The following is a 20,492-nucleotide window of genomic DNA, read 5'->3' as shown; positions in this document are numbered from 1 at the left end:
ACAGGACAGTAGATCAGGCACAGGAAACCTGTGGCTGGCCAGGCCCTTCATGTTACCTGTCCCTACAGACACACACCTTCTGTCAGGTCAGCCTCCTCCCTCCTCTCATTTGATTAGAAGGGCTCAGTTTTCACCCCTACTGTGGCATGCTAGACAGAGAGCTGAAACCCTAATAAGACAGTGATTCACAAATCATAGGTCTTGTTCATATCAATCCTGACATTTCCTTAAAAACTGCTGAGAAGCCAAACATGCAACTGTCCTGTGATCTTCAGAAGAAGGGGAGTATATAAATTGAATAAATAATAACAAAAAGATAATAGTAATAGCAAGAAAAGCATCAACATTGTATGTGCATTGGACAAGGAAGTTTGAGACATTTGTGTCAGTACAGAATCCTTCAGACTACACACACGTGATCATTTCAGTTCAAAAGAACAGCCTGTGACATGCACAAAGATCCATCCCAATAGGCATTTTCATTCATGAATGTGAAGACACCACGACTGTCATTACATACCCAACTACAACAAAGAGGTATTCGGAATATCAAACACAACTTGCATCAAATGTGTCAAGGGACCCTATGATCAGGTCTTGGCTGCTTCAAAACACTCTCAAAACGATCCAAAAGAAAATACACAAAAGGTTTGAGAAGCAAACTCCTTATTCTTGTATTCCAGGAAAGAGAAAGTGAAAGTTTCCTGGTACCTTAAATAAACATCTACCATAGACAACTAAGAGTTAATTCTCTCTAACCTTTTTCTTAGCCTTGGCCAGATAGTTTGTGTATCCATAAACACTGCAAACACCTTTCCAACACCTCTTTCAGGTAACGGAATTTAATAGTATTCTCTGTGCTTTACCCTCCCAAGTATTATCTTCTGTACCAGGCAGTACCAGGCATAGGCAAACTCCGGCCCTTCAGATGTTCGGGACTACAATTATTATCCCTGACCACTGGTCCTGTCAGTTAGGGATGATGGGAATTGTATTCCCAAACATCTGGAGGGCCGGAGTTTGCCTACGCCTGTTCCATACGCTCGATGCACAAGGCATCTTTCAGTAATCCCACAAACGGCATACACACAAAAGCGGGGGAGTCGTTTATCTTTAAAAGCAAATTCAAACGCAAGTGCCAAACTTCTCCTCTCCTGGCTCTGCGCGGAGTCCAGAGGCCAAAGATGAATAACTTCTCGCCGTGACCTCCAGCCCGCAAACAAGAGGTGCGTGCGTGCGTGTTTGTGTGTGTCGGAGAGAGAGAAACTGTTAAACAAAGGACTGCCCGGGACGGGCTGGCTATTCGGCTACGACGAGAAGCGTCAGCAAAGCCTCGCTCCTGGAGGAGAAATTCCTCCTGCGCACCGAGGGGAGCCCTCGGGATTGGCCTCCTCCTCCTCCTCCTCCTCCTCCGGCAGCGAAACTTTCTTTCCCCGCTTGGGGCCCGACCACGGAGCCTCCTCCGCCAGCTTCCAAAGGCCCCTGCCGCCACGATCTGGACCAAAGCGAGGTGCTGCGGGGGGGGCGGCCTTTTCGCCACCAGGCCCCGCCGAGCCTCGAGGAAATAGGCCGGGGCAGCTTCCGTGAGGGGAAGCGGACGAGGCCTGGCCGTCGGTGCTTTCCTCTTTGTTTCCCTTCCGCTCTCTCTTTCTCCCTCACACACACACACACACACACACACACACATACGCAGCGCCGGCCTCGCCGCCTCCTTCCCCGCGCGTCGAATGAAGCCGACTCAACTTACCTGGCGGCGCCTCGGTGCGAGCGGCTTGGACGGAGGAGCAGGTCGCGCGGTCAAGGGGCTCCGGCTACTGCGGAGCCAACATGGAGGCTCTGGGCCTTTCGGCGCCTCCGTGGCGCGCGCGCCCGCGCGAACTCCGCCGGGCTGAGGAAAAGGCCTCGCGCGGCGGCGGCGGCAGCAGGAGGCGGGAGAGGAGGAGGAAGCAGCAGCAGCAGCAGCAGGCCGCTTCCACAGCGCGTTCTGCTCAGAGCCCGCTTTCCGCCGGTCACATGTCCCTTCGCGGCAACGGTAGACGACGAGGAGGAGCAGCGCGCGCGCGCACCTTTCCTCCGCTTTCCTCTCCTCACCCTCACTTTCCCTCCCTACCCGGAGAGAGAGAGAGAGGAAAAACGCCGCACGGCGGCGCTACCCAATCAGTGCTCTACGCAGAAGGTCGGTAGGTGGGGATTTAAGCGTGACGGTGCTCGCAGGCGCGCGGCGCTGTCTTGCCACCGAGACCCAAAGCAAGATAGGTCCCTGCCGCCACCCAGGGGCATTCTGGGAAGGTCCTCCAGGTCCCCAGCAGGGGAGGGCTGAAAGAGAACAGGAGTGAGGCGCATGCGCAAACGCTGTGACCATTTCTCTCTCAAAAAAAGAGCAGGCTCAAACGGGAGCGTTACGTAATCCCGAATTAGAGATTTAGTTGAATCGTTTGGGGAAGTGGCCGCTAGTCAGATATATATATATATATAGAGAGAGAGAGACTAGCGGCAGAGTTCTTGCTCCGTCATGGTGTTGCCTGCGCAGGTGACTTTATTTTTTAAAGTTGCATTGTAGTCTGTTGATGCACGTGGAGGCCTCTTGAAGGATTTGACAGTCCTCCCCTCCCACCCTGCTCAACAACAACAACAACAAATCTGGTTTTGGCTCCGTGGCAGTTGTGGCCGTCAACCGTAAGAAACGGGCTCACGCGAGACAGTTCACGTGACCGGGACACGTCACGGCGCCACCTCACGCGCGTCCATTCGGAAGCAAGTCCACCTGAGGGGGATGGCTCACCCCCAGATTATTGTGGGACTCCAGCTGCCATCAGCCCCCAGCAAAGGAGCCCACTCCTAGGGGCCGAGGTCCCTTTGCCCCCGCCACCAACATATTTGTGACGGCTGTCCCCCTCCCCAGGTGATAAAGTGAAGGTAAAGGGACCCCTGACCATTAGGTCCAGTCATGGCCAACACTGGGGTTGCAGCGCTCATCTCGCTTTATTGGCCAAGGGAGCCAGCGTACAGCTTCCGGGTCTTGTGGCCAGCATGACTAAGCCGCTTCTGGCGAACCAGAGCAGCACATGGAAACACCGTCTACCTTCCCGCCGGAGCGGTACCTATTTATCTACTTGCACTTTTGAGGTGCTTTCGAACTGCTGGGTTGGCAGGAGCAGGGACCGAGCAATGGGAGCTCACTCCGTCAAGGGGATTCGAACCGCCGACCTTCTGATCGGCAAGTCCTAGGCTCTGTGGTTTAACCCACAGCGCCACCCGCGTCCAGATGATAAATATTGCCATTCAAATAGTGTGTGGGTGACCAGGTTTATTATGTGGGGCTGGGCTTACCTCCCCCCCCCCCCATTTTATTAAAGTTGGCACCCCAGGCAGCCTCCACTGCGGTCACAGGTGATGGGAGTTTTAGTCCAAGGGCATCTGGTAGTTTACCCACCCACCCACAGGTATAGGATTGCAAGAGGCTGCATGTCAAAATGTTCAGCTTCCGGGTTGCTGTATTCTGAAGAGCAAAAAAGAGCACATGTTTGCCAACTTTTACTTTAAACTATGGATCACTATATGATGAAAAAGAGGATGTGTCCTGGAAAAAGAGGGTGTACGGCAACCCTACATGATCTGCCCCTTAACTGGAATGGTGGGAGCAGCCCAATGGCAAAGTGCATGATTTGCATGCGGAAGGTCCCTGGCACCAGAACTTTAAAAGATCAGGTATATATTTTTATTTATTACATTTTTATATCGCCCTTCATCGGTAGATCTCACGGTGGTTCACAGCATAAAAATATAGCAGATGAGGTGACATATCTGCCCAGGTTTCTACACTGAGAGCCAAAGCTTGCCCTGGCAAAGACATAACCCATGGGTAGGTAAACTAAGGCCCAGGGGCCAGATCCGGCCCAATCGCCTTCTAAATCCACCCCGCGGACGGTCCGGGAATCAGTGTGTTTTTACATGAGTAGAATGTGTGCTTTTATCTAAAATGAATCTCTGGTTTATTTGTGGGGCATAGGAATTCATTTGTTATTTCTCTCCAAAATATAGTCCAGCCTCCCACAAGGTCTGAAGAAGAGTTTGGCTTTGATATCCCACTTTTATCACTACCCGAAGGAGTCTCAAAGCGGCTAACATTCTCCTTTCCCTTCCTCCCCCACAACAAACACTATGTGAGGTGAGTGGGGCTGAGAGACTTCAGAGAAGTATGACTAGCCCAAGGTCACCCAGCAGCTGCATGTGGAGGAGCGGAGATGCGAACCCGGTTCACCAGATTATGAGTCTACCACTCTTAACCACTACACCATACACCGGCCACCTGCTGAAAAAGTTTGCTGACCCCTGACGTAACCCATGCCTACCATAGATATTTGTAATCAGGGTGTGAGGACTTCGTTTCTCACGCTGGCACCTGAGGAAGCCAGATTAGCATTGCCGCCTGCATGCAGCTGTATAGGATAAAATGGTGAGATTCTGATTGGTGCAAGGTCATCCAAGGAACTTCACAGCTGAGCTAAAGGATCCGAACCTGCATTTGCAAAACCTAATGCCCTCTGGTAGCCAATAAACCCTTGGGAGACCTTGCTTACAAGCTCGCAGTGCCCTCTGTTTCCCCATCCCTTATCATCACAGAGCCCTCTGCCGCCTGCTGTTGTCCCAGCCTGCTGTTGTCCCAGCCTTACAACCTCGGCCTGCCTTTGCACACATACCTCCGCACAGAAGTCCCCACATGGTCTAAGCCACCTCCTGCCACTGTGTTCCCAACTCCACTGGCTGTGGATTTCCACTGGATTTCTATTTGCTTTCTTATCCTAGGTCACTCAGTTTTTGCTACTTTGCTAGTAGTCTTGTGCTGAGCTGCCCTCCTTGCCCTCAGGCTTGAGTGCTCCCTCTCTCCTGCTCTTTTGTGCTCTGCTGGGGTTCCCTTTGTCTTGCAGGGGCTGCCTGAGTTTGGAGTCCCCTTGCTCTGGTCTGGCTTGACTGCACTCCTCCTGGGTGATGTGATCCTGCAGCGGGAGCTGCTCCTGCCAAGCCTGCCAGGCTCTGCAACAAGAGTGCTGCAGGGTGACTCCTAGTGGCGTGAGACTGTATTCCCTGTCTCTCACCTTGCCAAAGCATGGCACAAGTTCCCCAGCCCTGCAGCAGAGGGCGCAGGCAGGGAGCCAGGAGTGAAGGTTGTGAGAAGTGATTTCCAGGTGTTGGCATGGCAAGCCAGCATAGTTCTCCCTCTCCACCAGGAGAGAAGAGACGCAGCATGTCCACACATATGCTTGAGGCCTGCAAGTGTTCAGCATCCATTGCTTGAAGCCTGGGTGACCGGTTGGGAGTGAAGCTTGAGAAGGAAATGTCAGCAATAGCAGTGTTTGTTCCTGTGCTGAAGAAACAAACTTGCTCAAAAGCTGGTATTTTTTCCACCAAGTGCCCAGTGTTCATGCCCTTCCACAATAGTGTCCCCTCCTGGTGCTCAAAGTCCCCATAAGAAGTGTGTGTGGCATAGTTCCATGCCACGAGAGGCATCATGTGATTTGTGGCTGGTGCATTTGGGTTGATATCCTGCCAGTGCCATCTGTTGATTGGCCATGGGGCTCTGCTGCATATGGAGAGGAGCATGGGTGTGACTAGCAAGTGGGATGGGCCCCCAATTTTCTCACAGCCCTAGTCTATTGTTTCCTATGAAGTGGGGCCCTTTGCACCATGTCTTTTGATGGTATAGAACACTGGTCTTCAGCTGGTGCATTGGGGCCCATAAGTGGGTCATGACCTGATTCAATGTGGGTCACAACAGGAGCGCTATCAACATCCAGCTTTATGGTTAAATGTTAAGAAATGGGTGTTCAAATACATGTTTGGGTTAAAATGGGTTGTGGGTCAGAAAAGATTGAAGATCATATATATATGTGGTCTGAAGAAGGTTTGGATGTGGTAGATTGCTGGCTTCCCAGTATGTCCTGTCCCCATCCCAGGTCATCCCTTTTTTGGGATGTGGCAGGTGTGGCTCTTATGCACCAGCCTGTCTGTGCACAGGTGGATGGACTTCTGTTGATGGCAGAGGGGGTTTTCTGAATGAGCTCCCCTCTTCTAGGGTGGGACCTGTGGCACCAAGTCCTAAACTCCTTCAGCCCAGCTGATAGGGAGTTTGGATTGCACCAAAACTGACGATGAAATTAAATGGCAAACTATGGAGTGATTTTTTAGAAGACTTCCCATTTAATAAGTCTCTCTAATCTCAGGAGATAGCAAGTTTCTATTTTGCTTTGCACTTTTTTTGGGGGGGGGGTTCAGAATCTGTGGTGTCACTGGATAAATTGCATAGGTTTTCATGGATGTTTATAACTGCTGCTCAGTAGTGCTGGATACATATAGCTGTGAAGGCTTGAGGACAAAAGCACACTCTTATTATTAACAAGCATGAATAATGGCTGTGAAGAAAAAGCTTTCCTGTGTTTAGGACAACAAGGAAACAGGATGTGAAATAATTATCTATGATTTATGTTATATTTATAAACTTGTGGAGGGGGGATGAGATAGTGTTAACTCCTCGGGAGACATTAGTCTCCCAACAAGAATGCAGATTGTCATTCAGGCACTAATCTGTGTCATGTTATTTGTACTGATTGTGCTGTCTCCTTGGGAATAGATGTCCTTGCCCTTCACACCTTATATAAAATTGTTGTCCACTCAAAACACTTAAGATAAGGAGAATTATAACTGAGCAACCCTATATTCCAATGACAGAGTGTGTTTATATGAGGCGTGAGGACATATTCACCCATATCTTATGTCCACTCAGCCCAGGAAGGAAGGGGGAAACAGTGTCTTGAAAATCTCAAAACACAAGAATGTATTATTTGGTTTGTTGGTTTATTTGTTTTATTATTACATTTATATCCCACCCATAGCTGTCAACTTTTCTCTTTTTTAAAGGGAAATTCCCTTATTCCGAATAGGATTCCTCACAAGAAAAGGGAAAAGTTGACAGCTATGATCCCACCTTTCACCCAAAGAGCTCAAAGTGGCGTACATGGTTCTCTGTCTTCCTGTTTTATCCTCACAACCCTGAGAGGTATGTTAGGCTAAGAGACTGTGACTGGCCCAAGGCTGTATGTTTGAGTGAGGATTTGAATGCTAGCATCTCCCAAGTCTCAATGCTACACCACACTGGCAACACACCACAAATGGCAATCATGTGTCTGGCATCCATGGAAGCAAATTAAAGGTGTACGACACAAAGGAAAAATGAGAGTGGCAGGAAGTGCAAAAGGGAAGAGGAAATGTCTGTGACATAGCATTAATTTTCCTAATGGTAAAATAATTCTAAGTATTAAAGTTTTGTTAATTAGCTTCATCTCAGTGTAATCTGAAAATTTCACAGTCAAATATACCAATCCTAGATAAAGTTGAGACAATGAAAATAAAAATAAAATGTCTGTGTATGCTACACACTGGAAAATTTTCTGGCTACACTGGGATAAAAGAAACATTCAGTACTTTGCTAGTTGGATATATATCCTTATTTTATTGTGGTCCCTTGTTCAGTGAAATTTCTTATGTGATTTTCACACTGTAGAATCCTGAAGCTCTGTTGCAGAAATGCTGCCACAAGATGGCAGTACATCACACCATTAATAAGATATTTTGTATGTGGTTCTCTCTTACAAACCTGTCAACTGTGAATCACAAACATATTTAAAATTTAGTGAGGGGGTAAGTTTGTGGGTCATAAAACCTTCTTGGCATGAGGTGGACCAACTCATGTGCCAAAACAGTGTCACAAAATATATTACTCCACTGAAACAGGGTTATTCTTGTTTGCAGTCAGAGATGCTACGTGTTTAGTAATGGGCTGTAATCAATGTAAGCCAGTTAATGAAACTATTTAGCCAAATTCTGCATTTAAAAGCCAAGTGAGAAACCTAGCCAAAGATTTCAGCAGGCATCCAAAAGAGTACAACTAAGCTGCCTGCCTAATATTAATAGACTTATTATCTAAGCTCACTGTAACTGCAAAGAGATTCTTCACACCTTTCTGAAGCTCCAAAATGAGCACAGCCAGAAATTACATTGATTACTATTTAATGACACAATGCACATCTGTGTATTATATCAGGGCTAATTTCTTTAAATTCCTTTCTGCTTCCTTTCTGGCATGTCTCTGTGTGCATTGTTACAGATATAAAGCCTGCTATATTATTTCACACCGGGGCCACCATTTGAATGAAAAGCTATGCAGGGTATCTATCTATCTATCTATCTATCTATCTATCTATCTATCTATCTATCTGGCAAATCAAGTGATAACTAGCATGACTTCATTTTCCATTGAATGGCAATGTTATTTGGGATGGGGGGGAGACACAAGAGGGTTGGTTAGTGCAGATTCATACAACTTCTTTCACACAACCACAAAATGGCCACTGAGGGAGGGGAATTCTACCTAAGGGGTTAAACATACAACTGAATACCCCACAGACTTTGGATGCAAAGATGTATTTAAGGTTGCGTATAATTCCCCTTTATGACTGCTTAGTGTGTGTGTTTATGTTGGAGGCAAGGTTTGGATTAAGGAATCTCATTGCCCACAGACAGCATGCTGAACCATTTCTACAAGTAGTCAGATTGTAGCAGTGTCAGGTTGCTACATCACTTTCTCGGGAGCTCTTGTTAGATTAATTGTAAAACAGGAAGTGGAACTCAGATCAGTCATGAAACTACTTTAAATGGGTTTGGTCCTATTTTCTGATTAATTGTCATGGATCTAACTGAACCTCTAAACCAGTGTTTTTCAACCTTTTTTGGGCAAAGGCACACTTGTTTCATGAAAAAAATCACGAGGCACACCACCATTAGAAAATGTTAAAAAATTTAACTCTGTGCCTATATTGACTATATATAAAGTAATTCTCTTGAATAGGAATCAAATAAACACAAAGAAAGTATTTATTATGAAATAGTAAGTAAACAGAAATATGAAAAATTATAAAATACTTTATTCAGTGCACAACCTGGGCCTGTTTGGCTGAACACAAAGCTGATATTCTGGCTGGAATCGAAGAAAGACACACACGTAGCTCTTTGTCAACAGCTCTCAGTCTCTCTCTGCATTTAGTTTTTATAGCAATCATGCTTGAAAAGCTCATCTCACACAGATATGTAGTGGAAAATGGGAGCAATGTCAAAATAGCTTTGTTTGCCAGAAGGGGGAACTCCTTGGCAGTATCCAACCAAAAACTGTCCAAAGGTAGATCAGCAAATCTTAGCTTGAAACCACGATTTTGTCTCAGTTCAGTTAGTTCCTCCTGCTCCTGTAAAGTCATGTCCTTTCCATCAACTGATGCTGAGCTATAAGGGTCCCTAACCCAGTCAAGGCATTCAGTGGAGACTGAAGAGAAATAAAATGACAACCGGAGGGTCCTCCTGGTGACTCGAGTCGCGACGTCTTCTTCTCTCCTCTGCAGCGCACACTGTGCTCGTGTGGGAAGGAAGTCGGAAGATGATGTCCTACTGTGATAGGTCCAGGCTGGAGTCTGGACCAATCACAGCCCGGACATCAGAAAAGTGGAGGGTGTCCCCCTGAGGAGCACCAATCGGTGCCCCTGCTGGCTGAGGGTGAGGTCAAAAACCCCACCACCCCCATACCCAGGACACAGCCTGCCTAGTGGGCGAAAATTTGATTTTTTATTTTTTTTATCTTTCAAATTTTTCAATTTTTCCCACGGCACACCAGGCAACATCTCGCAGCACAGTAGTGTGCCGCGGAACAGTGGTTGAAAAACACTGCTCTAAACTACCGTGTAGCTTCTTATTTACATTTCCCCAAGATAACCTTTGTTTGGCTGATGTGAAAAGAAAGCTTTTCTTTTTGAAAAAATGCCAAGGAGGATGTTGCAATAAAGCAAATAATGTTTCCCACTTATGTCAATATCTCTGGATCTTATTGCATCAGATGGGAACATTTTGGATTATCTTCTTGCATGAAGATCATGGCCCTATGGCATGGGTAGGCAATCTAATGCCCGGGAGTTGGATCCGGCCCAATCGCCTTCTAAATTCGACCCGCAGACGGTCCGGGAATCGGTGTGTTTTTACATGAGTAGAATGTGTCCTTTTATTTAAAATGCATCTCTGGGTTATTTGTGGGGCCTGCCTGGTGTTTTTACATGAGTAGAATGTATGCTTTTATTTAAAATGCATCTCTGGGTTATTTGTGGGGCATAGGAATTTGTTCATTCCCCCCCCCCTAAATACAGTCCGGCCCCCCACAAGGTCTGAGGGACAGTGGACCGGCCCTCTGCTGAAAAAGTTTGCTGACCCCTGCTATGGTGTCAATGCCAGAAGCATGCCAGTTAATTGCTCACAGAGATCAAAGTCCAACAACAATCAGTTTATCATGTTTCCTGAGAATATTGCTTATTAATTTAAATGAGAGCTGCTGGAAGGTTATCCAAAGAAAATAAACTGCTCCTACTAGTTTGAATGCAGACTAATAGTGTATTCCTATACATATCTACTCAGAAGTTACACCCAGTGAGTTCAATGGGACTTACTCCCAGATACAGCTGTATAGGATTGTAGCCTAAGGGCCCTTCCAGACAGCATTTTTATTGCTTATGGTGCTACTGGACAGTGCCAGTGAGCTACAGTAAGTTACAGGTTATGAGGGGCCCCTAAGTTAAACAATTTTCTAAATCAATTTTTACATAATTGCTTAAAAATAAAGGAAACAAGGAAAACAGACTTTAAACCAGACATGATCATTCTGAGATGATAAAAATATACTTAATGGCTACACAATTGTTACATTGTGGTCATATATCTGCAAAGAAATAACTAATTTGTATCAACATTTCATTAGGCCTGTCCATAAGCTTCCAAACATCACTGGTGGCAAGTGAGACCCAGTTCAGGTCGAGTGCAGACTACACATTGTTTGTTGCAAAATATATGTTTTTGCTAGATGATTAGTTTTTAGTTACATCCTTGCCTACATACCAATATATATTTGCATATAAAACGTTTTTCCTATTTTCATTGTCCTTTCTGCTATACTTTTTTTTTGTAGTTGGACGCACCATTCCTCCTGTTTGACCAAACCAGCACTGATGAAACAGCAGGCTATGTGATATTTAACATGTCTGGATTTCTTGGCTCAGTTCTTTAATAAGATGTAACAACAAAGTTGTTGGCCCTTGTGGTCTCTTCCAACTCTATGATTCTATGATTCTATGGAGGTCTTTAAGCAGAGGCTTGACAACCATATGTCAGGAGTGCTCTGATGGTGTTTCCTGCTTGGCAGGGGGTTGGACTCGATGGCCCTTGTGGTCTCTTCCAACTCTATGATTCTATGATTCTAAGTTCTGCACAACACATTTATACAGTAGAATGATGTGACCAGAATGCTTTTAAATAACTTTGGAGAGCAAGTATTAGAAATATTTGACATATTCCGTCACTTCTTTTGGCAAAGGGCAAGTTTGTTCTTCTAGAGAAGTGAACATTTCCTACCTGGAGTTCATGTTGCAGTTTACTCATTGCAATTAAAGGATGTAGTTTGACGTATGTAATGACGCCTGTTCAGTTACCCCAAAGATATCAATATACACAACATAATTTGTCTCTAGGAAGAGAGCAAACAATACTCAAGTTCTTATCTAATACTGCTACAACTGAAAAGCTATTGCAGCTGCTTTTTTTAGAAACCGCAACTCGCGGGGGGGGGGGAGTAATGAACCATCGGGAAAATAAATATAACAACACTAGAATTCAGATATCCTTAGTCACACATGAGGAAATTGTTGGGCTACTAAAAGAGAAACTGAGTTAGTGATTGTTCCAGGATGCTTAAGGCTAGAACTCAATGTAATGATATATTTGTCTATATCAGGCTTCCACCATCTAGTGCCTTCTAGGTGCTTCTAACCAACCTTGACCATTGGCCATTATGGCTGGAGAAGATGGGAGTCCTAGATCCAAACATCTGAGGGACACTGGGTTGAGTAAGGCTGATCTGTATAGCAAAAAATGTATGGGAAAACTTAGCTACAGATTTTGGTAGCATAAAGTATGGTCCTATCTACTCACCATCGGCAGCCGATATTTGTTTCCATGGAAGCAAAGTTATTTCCCTGCACTCAATCAGACATAGAACAGCAGCTCTTGCAGTCAAAATAGCTTTGCAGACAAATAAATGAACTTCGTTAACTTTGCTGAAATAACCATTTAGACATTTCACCAGAATATATTCTCAGCCTCATGAGGCCTAAGATGCTACCTAGGATGATGTTCTTATTTTTATATGCATTATTTTTTATGTTTGCTGCTCACTGTGGGCTATGTTCAGAGAGGCAGAATACAAATGATTTTATAAAATAAAAAGCAACAAAGAAGAAAATTCTGTCTTTATAGGCTTAGAGGAAGCATAGAGCCTCATGACTACTAAGTAAGGGGAGAAAATCCATTTTAAGACTTGCAAAGTCTAATTAAAGATTGGCATTGGATGGGAGAATGCTTTTCGTTACACTCTTGCGGTGAAGAAAACTAGAAGACAAATGTGAATTTTGTGTGTGTGTTTGTGTGTGTGTGTTAATATTTATGAAACACAGCCTCAATGAAAGCAGAAGTCCATGAAAAATAGGACATTGCTTCAGTGAATCATCTCTGCTAACCTAAGCCATCCACAATGTACTAATTAGAATAGAGGAGGTAATCAGCACTCCACCCAATCAAAGTAAACAACAAAAAAGGGGCTGGAAGGGGAAAATTAATCAAAGTGGGTATCATGCATTTCAGCAGTCTACTTTGAAAAGTCTTGGTTAAACTAAGCTTTGAAAGGCTGCATTTGTGAAGGGGTGGAAGAAACAGTTATTGCACATCACCAATGAACTTTCACAAACAAGAATAAATGCAAGGAGTCCTACCTCATAGCACATTTCAAACCACATATTCAGAAGTAAGTCTGACTACATTTCATGGGACTTTCTCCCAGGAGTTAAGACTATAGCTTCAGTGATAAAATTAAACATGTTTGAAAAGATTGGTCCATTAATATGTCTATTTGTCCACATATTTACCTTAAAATTGTCCTTCGGATCAGAATTATGGCTTCAGAGCTATGGGAATGCCTAGATATTCCCAGTAGAAAATTCATTGTTCAGCCCCATTACCTTCTTGGAACTGTCAATCATAATCTGAGAATCTTTAGGAAGCTGACAGACTTGCCTCTTGAGGCTGACATGGAACTAGATAAGGCTTTTCCTATATGAAGATACCCTTTCTTTAAGGGGAAGGGCAACAGATCAGAAGGTCCTAGTTTCAATCCTTTCAGGTAGGACTGGGAGAAAATCTGTCTAAAATCCTGGAGAGCTGTTGCTAGTCAGAGGGCCACCAGCCAGCTCCTTTAAGCTGTAATCCTGTACACCAGGGGTAGGGAACCTGTGGTTTTCTGAATATTGTTGGACTTCCAATTTCCATCAGTCTCTGCCAGCATAACCAATAGTCAGAGATAAGAAGAGCTATAGTGCAACAAAATCCACAGAGCCATGGTTTAGCACATTCGCCAGAGAACAAGCCCCATTGAACTAAATGGGATGTACTTATGCATAGATATGTTTAGGATCAAGCTGTTAGTGACTGTTTTTAAGCAATGGGGAGGGGAGGTGGGGTATGTTTTGGTTAAAACTGATGGGAGCAGGGCTGAGAAGAGCTGGAGGATTTAATTATCTACCTTTCTCCCACAATTAAAACTGTTTATTGTTTGCAAGCGTATGCAACCACTGGGCACCTTTGAATATCTAAATAACTTGTGCACCAACACTGAGATGTCAATGATCTTGTGTATCAGTTTTCTCTTATTATCGTCATTTTTGTAGGCGCAGTGAGTCCTATTGGTAGTACTACTGGTGGCAGTGCCACTGGATGGAGGGAGGAGAGGCAGGCAGGCAGGACCTACTAGACAGCCTGGGACTCAGGAGCTGCCCAAATATGATGCCAGGCCAGCTAAAATGAAGGCTGAAGTTTCAGAATAGCAAACCTGATCAAAGATTCCCAGAGGAGGAGCCATAAAAGCTTCAGCTGAGCAGACAGCAATTCCTGTCATCTCAAACACCCCCTGGAATACAAAGACCTTAGTCACCATCCTAAAGGTTGCAGATGACCAGTTGTTGATCTGCCATCATACATCATATCCTTCCTGGATACTCGGTTTGTTATCCATTTCAGAGCTGGTTCAGGATGAAGGTTAAACTTGACAAAACTGTGCAGCATGCATTTCTTGCATTTTCCCTCTTGACCAAGGCAGAGAACCATAGCAATACTGCTACTTCAGCTTCTCCAACTGAAGCACTGTTTTGAAGCTAACGCTCTCGTTGGTCAACATGAGGGCAGTATCTGGGATGTGTGGAGTCACCTTGCTCCCTGCTTTTCATTAAAACAGCATTTCAGCAAAGCACTTTTGTGTACAGCTGTGTGAGTGAAGACCCAATTATTGTAGACCAGACTTCCACAACCTGTTGCCTTCTAGACATTTTGGACTACAACTCCCGCTGGGAATGACGGGACTTGTAGTCCAAAATGTCTACAAGACAACAGGCTGCTACTACAAATGGTTGCACTTTTCTTTCAAAGACTAGGTGTTGTGTCCTCACTCCCATGTTGAGGAACACTAGGGCATTAACACCCAAAGTGTGGTTAATGGATCTAAATCTTCTCTTAAAATTAATGCATCTAATTGTTTCAGACCATACTTTTATATTTAAAAATTATACTGAAAACAGAAAATTCCAGAATTACATTGTTTTTATTTACACAGATCACCATTTACATGTATATCATTAAATATGAACAGCACAGATAACAATGACACAGAAGCCAGAGGAAAAATGTTTCTAATAGTATTTTTTTAATAACCTGAGTCGACACCACTCAGCTTAAAACATAGCTTAGGACTTTAGAAAACTGGTTTAATGTAAACAATGTACATTCAGTTCTTAATGGGATATTTTTCACTTTTTAAACCGAATTTGTTGGATTATCTGCAGCACTAGAGAATAAACAATACAGTAATTTAAAAAGCAAGAGCTTACATACCCCCACCCCTACATTTGATATTTGTGCTCGTTTGAAAATTGTGCTGCTTCAGGTCCTGCCATTTCATACTCACAAAATAAGCCTGGTAAATGTATAACGATCCATTGGAAATCAGTAGGACAACAATGAAATACTGAATAACAAGGTACTCCAGCTTTAAAAATATGTTACGTAAGATATTTGTGACCACAATTTTGATTTACCGGTTTTTTCGCTCTATAAGACGCACCAGACCACAAGATGCACCTAGTTTTTGGAGGAGGAAAACGAGAAAAAGTATCCTGAATCTCAGAAGCCAGAACAGCAAGAGGGATTGCTGCGCAGTGAAAGCAGCAATCTCCCTCTTGCTGTTCTGGCTTCTGAGATAGCTGTGCAGCCTGCATTCGCTCCATAACACACACACACATTTCCCCTTACTTTTTAGGAGGGAAAAAGTGAGTCTTGTAGAGCAAAAAAATATGGTAAATGAAGGACCAATTCAGCTGGTAAGATTCATCGCTGTGCTGAGAGCACACAGTCAGCTTGCCACATAGCACAGTTCTACTTAAGGCCCGGCTTATGTCCCAGCAAACAGACCGAACAAACAATCAATCAATCAATGCTGCTAGCAAAATGGCCTTCAGTGCTTCTTTGAACATGGTGCATAATTTCCTTGGGCTCTCATACAAAACTATCTTTGACAAAACTGATCCTACTTGTAGGCTGTGATTCAGAGCTTAAGAGGGCTATGGTATGTGTGCACACTCACAAACACAGGTCTATGGTACTTTTTTGGGTGGGCACAAGCGACAATAAAGAAATGCCACTCCCTGCCCCCTGCAGCTCATTTGCCCTCAAAATAGTGTTACTGAACCCAGTGCCAGATTAATAAGCAGTGTTGACATTTTACTGTATTTTTCGCTCTATAAGACGCACTAGACCACAAGACGCACCTAGTTTTTGGAGGAGGAAAACAAGAAAAAAAATATTCTGAATCTCAGAAGCCAAAACAGCAAGAGGGATCGCTACTCAGTGAAAGCAGCAATCCCTCTTGCTGTTCTGGCTTCTGGGATAGCTGCGCAGCCTGCACTCGCTCCATAAGACGCACACACATTTCCCCTTACTTTTTAGGAGGGGAAAAGTGAGTCTTATAGAGCAAAAAATACAGTATATAAAATCGCCTGCTCTGTACAAGGGCTGCCTTCACACCCGCCTACCCACCCCGCTACTTCTTATGGTGTCTTTAGAATTTCATCATTTGAGGATCCTTTAGTATTCCAGCTTAGTGGTTGCACTGTTGGCCACAAATCACTACGCAACATGGAAGTTTTTCCATTTGCATCCGTTGCTGTTAATATCCTTTATTTGTTTCTTATACAAGAGCATTTAAAATGGGAGTCTGGTCAACAGCAGAACTTGATGGATTCCACTCAAGCATCCTGATTTGAAGATCTATTGTGGTTGAGTCTGCAAGCAGCCCCCCTTCCCAATGTATAGCTAAAGTGTCTAGTGGGGACTGGAAATGTTGTATGTAGGAGATGGATGAACCACAAGCGCACTGGTGGACCGCATGCATATTGCTTCAGGTTCACTTCTAATTGAAGGATCTCAAGCAGCAGAGGAAAACCTCTTCCTTGTACTTTGTGAAACGGCTGCCAGTTTGGAGCAGACAGAAATGGGTAAACATGGGCCAATGGTTTGAGCCAATATAAGGTAGTTTCTTTGTTTATGGACACATCTAAGCACACATGAAGCTCTGTATCACAGCATAGATTCATAGAAGGTTAGAGGGCACTGCAAAAGAATTACATTTTACTTCCAGTTAACAAAGAGAAATATATGGTAGATAGTAGCAAAGTATGGCAGTTCATTGAGTTGTGCTCTTAGAAATGTGTTACAGTAAACAATACCATTATATAAGCTTACGATTTGTTTTAGGCAACTTCATTACATGGTAGAATAGAACTGGACAGAGTAAAAGTGGGAGAGGACAAATTCAGTCAAATCGAGAGCTAAGGCTTTGATGCTACTATTCAGATTTGGCTACAAACACGTTTTTTTGTTTTTTAAATAACTCTTATGGACAGACTACCTCAGCACTTTCATTTTACGGAATACACAACTGCAAAAATAGAAGCATCCTATTTATTTACAATATATATATATACATACACAAATGAAACGTTTCCTACAATACAACACAACTGCATAGATTCTTTTTGTTGCTGCTGCTGTTTTAAAAAAATCAGACTTAGGGGATATATGTACAGCATGTGAGTATCAAGGTCCTGCCAGCCCTGTGTTTGACAAAGGCATTCAATGTTATCATCACATTTGATAACAGAAGGCCTTACATTGAGAAACAATGGGCACATTCAGTTTTGTGTTGTTGTTTTTTAAAAAACCAAAACAAAAGGAAATGCTTTCCTGATGCCAAGCACTCTCAGGAATGCTCACTTCTGAATAAAGAAAGATCCCTGGACAGAGGAGATCTGAGTGGTTTTATAAAAACCCACCTAAGCCAATACATTCTACTGTGATATTGTCCAAAGTTCAGAAAGAAGTTTGTGGAACTGGGGGACCAAGGAAAGGCATATGCAATATCCTTGTCTGTATTTCATCCGGATTGTATTTGGTTTTCAAGCAATAGTGCAACGTCATATGCAATGCAACTGGGAGCAAGTTTTGCTACCCATTGCTTTCCCCCTCCCTTTCTCTCCCCAACCCCAGGGACAAATTATTGTGATGGGGAAACATGACATTCCTGCAACAGACATACTGCCGGGGATGAGGGGAGGTATTTGGATCCTCTACAGCAATTGCACATGTACTGTGCTTTATCAGCTATGGTTGGAAAAGACCTTTATAGCCAGCTATTAAGCTCCTGCTAAATCAGTCCAATGTCCCACCTAGTCTAGCATCCTGTTTGCCATTAGAGGCCTTCAGGAGATCATCCCAGCAGGTACTGAAGGGCACCAGCTCTCTCTTGCCCTTCAATGATTTGCATTCCCTGTCTTGGAACATGGAGCTTCTGCTTTGTAATCATGGCTAGCAGCTGTGGATAGACTTACGTTCCATGATTTCCCCCCCTAATCCCCTTTTAAAACAATTCAAGTTAATAAAAACAGAGCTCCTAGTCAATATCAACAAGCACAAAAGAAGGATAGGGAAGGAGTAAATTGAGGCTGGCGTAGAAAACCAAAAAGCTGGAACTGTGACCTAAAAAATCAATTATGCTGTAGCTTTAATTAGAATTCATCATCATCAAGATAGCGTGGGCAATGAATTAATGGCTTGGATGTTGTGGCTTTGCTTGAAATGTGCTACACCACTGCCAAAATTAGTTATTCCCAAACTGAGGGGAACCGACTATCATTTAATGTTGACAATGTTCCTGTGAATCTCATCTCAAGACCCTGAGAGTTACCCCATCCCTAACACCTTGTGTACTTATTATTCTCCATTATTCATCCATTTGGTAATTTATTTGCAAGCGTATCACAATATTACGGTGAATCCCAAGAGTCTCTAGGAATCACCAGCCATTTTACATCAGCGTTTAAGACAAAAACAAAACCTAGTACACAGTTTCATGTGTCAGTTTGAACCCAACAGCAACTTGCTTTTTTGTACCATCCTTCAAAATAGTCTAATGGACAAAATGCTGGACTTGAATTGGAGACCTAAGTCCAAATCCTTGCTCAGCCATGAACAATTCATTCCATCCCCTGGCCTCCACTCTGCAATAGGGAACTCTGAACTGACCTACTTCACAATGTGGTTTTGCAGATGAACAAGATACTATCTATAAAGCACTTTGCAGAAATGATAAATAATATCACATTCTAAAGTCCTACACATTCCGAAAAGAGGCAAAATATTTATAAAAGCAGTTATGAAATAGTACTATGAAATATGTACAGTTTATCATGAGTTTTGGTTTTAAAAGTATACAGGTGGGCTGAATATCAGTACGATAATTGTCCCAGAGCCTGAACTGGATAAAACAAACACTGATTGATCCAAAGGGTGGATAACTGTGATCCAGAAATTTTCATTGCAGAACACCTCAAATGCAATTATAATGATTTTATTTTATTTTTTTAAAGAAGAAATACAGGTGTCTATATTGGATAACAGGCACTGCAGTAACTCAGGGTACAACCAAGAGAGCACATACACACAGGCATACATGTCATTGTTTTCTTTTCTTTTTTAATGGACCACAGATCCTTCTCAATAGAAGGCTAGTCTCTTGAGTTTTAGGAGCAGCTTAACAGGCAGTGTGGGGGTATCTGTGTATGCGGAAAGATCATCCTGTGACCCTTCAGACTGAAGACAGTTACAACTTTCTGTATTCTGTGGACAATGGCTGGAGAACAAAGTCTCCCCAGTTTCTCTGTCATGTTACATTTAATTGCTTGAGGTGGTTTTCAAACTGTATTTCCTTACAAGGCACTGAGATGGAACTTATTACTTCCTCAGTAGTTCTTTTACTATTTCTCAGCCTTGCTGGTACACTCTCCTTTTAGCTTTATGTTCTTGTGGGGTGGATGGGCGTGTAGTGTGTAGAAAACTAAACGTTTGAATTTACAAATATCACTATGGCACCAAGGAGATTTATCTGTCATACACTTCAATCACCCCTGAACCTGCTTGCTTTCATTTCAGTGCCTGAAAGCTTCAATCCAAGTGATACTGTTATCAATGCAATCTAGAAAACGGGGCACAGCTTTTTGGAGAAATACTCAAGAGCTTTTAAATCTACAAAGAGTTTAAGTTTAAAGATGAGACTGGGTCTGAAAAAGTCGAAGGCTGCTGATACAGATTCTAATTCCCATAGAGCCTGTCATCAGAACAGAGGCTGAATGAGGTTGGATACAGGTGATCAATTCCTGCACATCTTCACTTGATACGTGGTAAGAGTCTCCTTATCATTTGAAAGGACAACATGCATCATATATGCAAACCGCTAACTTTCCAGTTGGTAAATGGTTGCCAACATCCACTCTGTTTAAGCAGTGGCTTCTCACCCAACTCTTCTCCCTCGTCAGGCTGAGAGAGATTTCCCTGCCTCCACTGTAAGGTTAATGGGTGGCGGGGATACAGCCAAGTGAACTTTATAACCCTGTGGAGCCTGGCTGCCTGCTACACTATAGCATACACACCCACCACACAAACTCAAATGCAAACCGGGAAATACACACGCAAGAATTTCTAACACAATACGCAAAAGCTACCAAGGGCTGGCAGTTAAGATGTCTGTCTGTGACCTCCATTGCAATCCTTCATAGTGTTCTGGTGATAGCTGCCTTCACCAATGGCAAATTTCAGAGGGAACAGGGTCTGCTCTGTTCACCTGAAAGCTTGCCGTAGCTCTGCATGCTCACTTTTCAGTGGTCGGCCTGAGGTCCATTTCCTGAAGTTCCATCAGGGCTTTT

The 20,492-nt window shown here is 43.7% G+C and overlaps 1 protein-coding gene and 1 long non-coding RNA gene across 7 annotated transcripts in view; one reads left to right on the top strand and one right to left on the bottom strand.

The window, feature by feature from the left end:
- Positions 1-1,887, bottom strand: part of SCAF11 (SR-related CTD associated factor 11) — a 29,247-nt gene extending 27,360 nt beyond the window's left edge. For 2 of the 3 annotated variants that reach the window (XM_079994058.1, XM_079994059.1), the window contains exon 1: positions 1,748-1,886. The gene's annotated coding sequence lies outside the window, so the exon portion shown is untranslated. Of the gene's footprint in view, positions 1-1,747 lie in introns of all 3 variants that reach the window. The other variant, XM_079994060.1, reaches the window with a different exon arrangement.
- Positions 1,888-2,073: 186 nt separating this feature from the next.
- On the top strand, positions 2,074-20,237 carry LOC307225995. Of its 4 annotated transcripts, none has more exons than XR_013843221.1 (2): positions 2,074-2,180; positions 19,723-20,237. It is a non-coding gene; the product is annotated as an uncharacterized lncRNA (long non-coding RNA). The 4 variants fall into 4 exon arrangements; XR_013843222.1 differs by lacking the exon at positions 2,074-2,180 and adding an exon at positions 2,187-2,902; XR_013843223.1 differs by lacking the exon at positions 2,074-2,180 and adding an exon at positions 3,127-3,708.
- Positions 20,238-20,492: the final 255 nt, after the last annotated feature.

This window comes from Podarcis cretensis (assembly GCF_951804945.1).
Source record: "Podarcis cretensis genome assembly, chromosome: 10".
Classification (NCBI taxonomy): Eukaryota; Metazoa; Chordata; class Lepidosauria; order Squamata; family Lacertidae; genus Podarcis; species Podarcis cretensis.
The sequence above is the reverse complement of the archived record's forward strand: the minus strand, read 5'-3'. Positions and strand labels throughout refer to the sequence as shown.